Here is a 6,282-nt window from a genome sequence, read left to right as displayed (position 1 = left end):
GAAGAGTTTGACTTGAAAGATTGTAAGCTTGTAAACATTTCTCTTGCAACGAATAATGAATATTAGAATAATAATGGCAATGAATCTACAGATGAAGGTGTGTATAGACAAATTATAGGTGGTCTATTTCATCTCATAGCCAAGACCTGACACTATGTTTGCTGCCAGTTTACTATCTAGATTCCTAAATAATCCAACTAAGAAACTTCTTGGAATTGCAAAAGAGTACTCAGGTTTATCCAAGGAACTATTGACTTTGAAATTGAATGTGTGAAAGGAAAGTCTGCATTTGTTTATTATGATAGTGATTGAAGTGGTGATGAAAATGATATGAAAAGCCTTTGAAGTATGTCTTTTCATTTGGCAGTAGCATTTTCTCATGAGCATCTGTGAAGCAACATAGTGTTGCATTCTTAACTGTTGAATATGAGTATGTCAGTGCTTCAAAGGCAACAACTCAAGCAATTTGGCTTAGATTTGTGTTCGAAGACTTTGGAGAAATTCAAACTTATGCAACTACACTCTATTGTGATAACATCTCTGCAATTGCTAAGATAAGAAATCTAGTTTTTCACCAGATATCAAAGCATATCAATCGCATATCTCACTACATCAGAAATAACCTACAAGAGAACATCATTGAATCCATGTATTGCAAATCTAAAGAGCAATTGCCTAATATTTTCACCAAGGCTTTGCCAAAGGATCAATTTTATTGTCTAAGAGGTTTATTGGGAGTGAAATCAACAACAAGCTTAGAAATGAGTGTTGAGATGTAAGCTTATTGCAGATCATAACAAATCATATTTTGCAACTTATGTTCTTCAAATGATTTTTTTTTTTTTTTTTTTTTTGTTCTTAAGTGTTTTAATTCTAGTTGCAATATACAACTAGGATTATGACATCACAATAGCTTGTATTATGTCGGCTGTTATAGTAGCTATGTAGAGTAAGTTGTGCATGTGATGTGCACGTGTGTGTTGAGTCTTTGGTTTATGTGAGCATGTGATGCTCTGTCACTTTGTTTTTGGATATGTATTCACACACATACTGAATGAATGAAAGATGAGCTATGCATTAAGCCTTCTTTTTCCTTTGGTTCTCTGATTTTATTTGCTCAAAACTAAATCGAAACCATCAAAATACAATCCAATTCATTAAACAAACACTAACAGATTGATCAATTTATTATTGTATTTGCATTTGGTACCTTCTAATTATCAGTCAAAACTTTGTGCTTTTGGGAGATGATGACAAAATCATGTACTTTGAGGTAGCCTTTGGGCCTTTGACACAAGTACTAATTTCGTGAAACGTCTTGTTGCAAAGCAAATGATAACAACCACGATAGTAAAAAGAATTAAGCCATTTTATATAAATTGAAACCCTTGTATTTCAGTTGGAGCCATTGATTTAGGGAAGGATACACTATATCGTTGGATGCCAACGGTAATACATGCATAGAAGATAAAAAGAGGCGGCCTCATGGTGGAAAGTTTCCCGTTGGGTATGCTCTTAATTACATAAAAATGCGATGATATTTTACAGTATATTGGCATATGTGCGATTATACGAGATTAGAGGGGCTTGGAGCAGCTTGGTTTCCTATACATTTATCTACTAAAAAGTTTAGGGTTTGTGGTTTGTGTTAGGGTTTATTATTGGGGGTATAAATTACAAACTATTTTAGGTTTGAATAATATGTGATTCGAAAAAGACCTTGATGCACAACAACTCTCTGAACACAAACTGAGGTAAAACCCTAGCCGCTGACCCTAACCTTTGCCTTGGGTGCCAGTGGCAACCCCTCTCCCTCTCTCTCTTCTCCTTCTTCTCTCATCTCCTTCCCTTTTGCTTATATTTTAGTTTTCCTTTCAAGTTTGTTTCGAATTTTTGAGCTTGGTCTCCTCATTTCCATGAGCTTGTCTTAGTTCCAAGCTTCATGCCTTTTCTTTGGCGATCATTGCTCTTTCTCCAACCTCCATCTTTTCAAGCCGTCCCTTTGCAAACCTAGAACTTCATATCCCCCCACCTTTCCTTTGTACCTCACCTCCTCATAATCCACCTGCACCCCATCATGGGCTCTGATATGTGTGTGTGGAATCGAAAATGGATGTCAAATGCATCTCCCTTGCTCACTTCCTTTCCCCCAACCAGCATGCCGGAATCCCCTCGAGGCTAAGTGTTCTGCGATTTCGGCCGAAGTAAGGGTAGTTTACATACCCTTTTAGCGTCACCTTCTATCCATGTGCCACTATATTTGTATATAGGGTTTTTATCACAAATGGCCCCTGAAATTGACCTTCACCATCAAGATGGTCCCTAAAATTGAAAATCAATCAATGTAGTCCCTGAAAATAGGTGTCGCTAATCAATGTGGTCATTCCGTCACAGTTTTGTTAAAAATTTTGTTAAGTGCTGATATGGCACATAAATGGGTCCCATAAGTCCTTTTTTTCTCACAAATAGTCATTGAAATTGACCCGCGACATCAAAATGGTCTCTGAAATTGACATGCAACATCAAAATGGTCCCTGAAATTGAAAATCTATCAATATAGTCTTGCAAGTAAGTGTCCTAAATCAATGTAGTCATCCGTCACAATTCTGTCAAAAATTATGTTATGTGCTCTAATGTGACATATAAATGGGTTACACAAGTCTAATTAAATTTAAAAAATTACAAATAGGTTTAATAATTTAATTGTTAATAAAAAGTTGTTGACCCAAAAACCTAGTCTTACAATCACTTACGATCCCAGTCCACATTCATCTACCTCATTTGCTATCTATTCTCTAAAAAACATCTCAATACACCCACATTTATACACTTCAACACACTTCACCGAATTAAACATGGATCAAGATCACCTTTGGTGATGACTTGGCCGATTGGCAATGATTTATGGGACATCGCCGTTAACATTTAGGCGATCAACATCATCACAACCTTATCTTGGAGAGCTTGTTCGACACTTTCCTAGTGGTTTGGTGACTCAAAGAACGATGAGATATGCCTTGAGATAATGAGGTTATAACCGAGGTGTGCCTATTGTTAGTTGAAAACTATTTCCAAACCCCCTCTTAGGCCTTGGTTAAGCCTTGTGCCTTTGAGAATTTATGGAAGATATCTCTCTTCGGAGCAGGCCTTACTATGAGAAAAAAATTCCATTCTGCAAAAAGGTATTTAAACAACTTTTTTTTAATTAATTATTAAACCCACTTTGGCACATAACAAATTTTTTTTACAAAATTGTGGTGAAATGATCATATTCATTTGCGACACCTATTTTCAAGGACTACATTAATCGATTTTTAATTTTAGTGACCATCTTGATGGTGTGGGACAATTTATGATTAAAACCCGTAAATCATGTGGGATCTATTTATATGCCGCATCAGCATTTAACGGAATTTTAAATATAATTGTGACAGAATGATCAAATTGATTTCGGACACCTATTTTCAGGGACTACATTGATTGATTTTCAATTTCACGGACCACCTTGATGGTGAGAGTCAATTTCAGGGACCATTTGTGATAAAAATCTTGTATATATATTTGCAAGGATTTGTTATGGTGGTTCGGATCTAGCGACTAAATCTCGGTTTGGCATCTCCACAGGCGAATTTTGATTGTGGTGTACTTTTAGTTGCGGGTTTGTAAGTTTTCTATTACGATGTCTTCGTCGAATTGAACACTCGGTTGCTTTCTCTAGTATTGCCGCTTTGGTGGCTACTAACAAGACGTTCGTGATACCAACAACAGTGGTAGCGGCGGCGGCGTGCATTTGGAAATTAAGTTTGCTTATCGGGCTGGGCTTTATGTATTTGATTCCCTCAATTTACTTTGGGTCACTTTTACCTTCCGTTTGGAATGCTGTAACCTTGTCTACTTAATTAATGAATGTTCCTTTTCAACCAAAAAAAAAAGAATTGAATAATAAGTTCTTTATGTCTTTCTTACACAATTCAGAAAAGGATATTTTAAGTTGACATTTCTTAAAAATAAATAAATAAAATAAAATAAACTCTATGCAAGGGCTTGCTTTTTTGTTGACTTTTTAGATATACGGATCATGTAATCGTATGACTAGCTTTTGGCTAAGATCAAACTTAGGCTAGTTGTTTAGTTAATTGATCGTATGACTATAATTTCTGGTAGTGATATGTTGAAATTTTCAACCTACACAAACGTAGAATCCACAACAAATTGATTTGTAGGTAGTATTTGATCCTTTTAACATACACAAACATTTGAGAACAATATTCCATTCGAGAAAAAATAGTGCAAAGCATATATACAATCATTCAGATAAAAGGCAATCCCAAGCCAACAAAGTTTTCCTTTATTGTACACAGACTTACCTTTACTTTTATAAATAAGTTGTTTCCACGACTCGAACACATGACATTTCGATCACAAAGGATCAACATTTATGTTGCACATATATAGCCTCTAGGAATAACAAGGAATTGAAAAAAAGGGCAGTGTAATTATAAAAAAGTTATATAGGTTGCATTTAAAGAACACAGATTCATTATATTATAAATTCAACGGGATCATACGGGTTCTATATATACAAGTGCAGCTATGCAGAATTTGACCAAAATTGGCGTCTAAACAGTTGGTGCACATAGTTATGGCTATATCTTTAACAATATTTATGAAAGATCAAATATCAGTCATCATTCCAATTTAAATTATAAATAAAGGTACTTAATTCTACTATCTCCACAACAAACCTGCACTCTCCAATGCTTTCACCTACATTTACCATGTCATCAATGCTTTCGCTATTCCTTTTCTCTCTATTTGCTTTCAATGCCCAAGCTCAAGTTCCCGCTAATCAAACATTCAAGTTTGTCAACGAAGGAGAATTTGGGCCTTACATTGTAGAATATGATGGAAACTACCGTATGCTTAGTGTGCATAGCTCCCCCTTCCAACTTGCCTTCTACAACACTAGCCCAAATGCCTTTACACTAGCTCTTCGCATGGGTACGACTCGCTCAGAGTCACTCAGACGTTGGGTTTGGGAGGCCAATCGAGGAAACCCAGTTGGAGAAAATGCCACCCTCGCATTTGGAGCAGATGGCAACCTTGTACTGGCGGATGCCGATGGCCGAGTAGCTTGGCAAACCAACACTGCCAATAAAGGTGTGGTAGGCCTCAAGTTGCTTCCAACAGGCAACATGGTGCTCCATGACTCGAAGAGCAACTTTGTCTGGCAAAGCTTTGACCACCCTACTGACACCTTGTTGGTGGGTCAATCTCTAAGGGCCGGAGCAGTGAACGAACTGGTGAGTCGAGCCTCCGAGACAGAAAACAAAGATGGACCTTACAGCATAGTGATGGAATCCAAGTCAATATCTTTGTACTACAAGAGCAACAACTCCCCAAAGCCGTTACTCTACACTCAGTTTTCAATTACAGATGTTACACCGGCCAAAAGCGTATTTGACCGTGTCACATTTAATTGTGCTCCAGAGACAGATGAGGGCCATGCTTATGACCTAACCCTACAATTTGAAGTGGTCAACCCTACCTTAGCGGGAGGCCACATTCTAGCGAGGCCCAAATACAATAGCACGTTGTCATTCCTTAGGCTTGAAATAGATGGAAATGTCAAGCTTTACACTTACGATGACAATGTGGATTGGGGTGCGTGGGAGGTGACCTTCACTCTTTTCGATAGAGATAATTGGTTATGGGAAACTAATGAGTGCCAATTGCCCGAGCGATGCGGTACTTTTGGCCTTTGTGAGGACAGCCAATGTGTTGCTTGCCCATCCTCTAAGGGATTATTGGGTTGGAGCAAGACTTGTAAGCCTGAGAAGCTAACTTCTTGTGATGCAAAGAGCTTCCACTACTACAAAGTTGGAGGGGTTGATCACTTCTTGAGCAAGTACACCAAGGGAGAAGCTACAAAGGAGGCTAATTGTGCTAAGAAGTGTACTTCGAATTGCAAGTGTTTGGGCTACTTTTACAACAAAGATACATCAAGGTGTTGGATAGCTTACGATTTGAAAACATTGACCAAGGTTGCCAATTCCACTCACGTGGCTTACATCAAGGCACCTAATCACTAATATAATATGCTCTAGATCATCACTTAATTTGTTTATTTTCTCAATGAGGTTTGAAGTTAAAGTGTTAATAAAATAATAAGTCGTTAGTGTTTCATTAATATAATATGCTCTAGATCTACATGTTGTGAACTTTAGTGTTTGTAATTTGATTATGTGCACCCCTATAATATAATCATCAACTTTTTTGGTA

The 6,282-nt window shown here is 37.2% G+C and overlaps 2 pseudogenes; both read left to right on the top strand.

Moving 5' to 3' along the window:
- Positions 1 to 2,994: 2,994 nt before the first annotated feature.
- LOC137743945 (U4 spliceosomal RNA) lies at positions 2,995 to 3,134 on the top strand (annotated as a pseudogene).
- Positions 3,135 to 4,703: 1,569 nt separating this feature from the next.
- On the top strand, positions 4,704 to 6,282 carry LOC137741433 (epidermis-specific secreted glycoprotein EP1 pseudogene; annotated as a pseudogene).

This window comes from Pyrus communis, chromosome 11 (assembly GCF_041283825.1).
Source record: "Pyrus communis isolate YQ-2024b chromosome 11, ASM4128382v1, whole genome shotgun sequence".
NCBI lineage: Eukaryota > Viridiplantae > Streptophyta > Magnoliopsida > Rosales > Rosaceae > Pyrus > Pyrus communis.
Note: the sequence above shows the minus strand (reverse complement) of the source record. Positions and strands in the feature narration are given on the sequence as shown.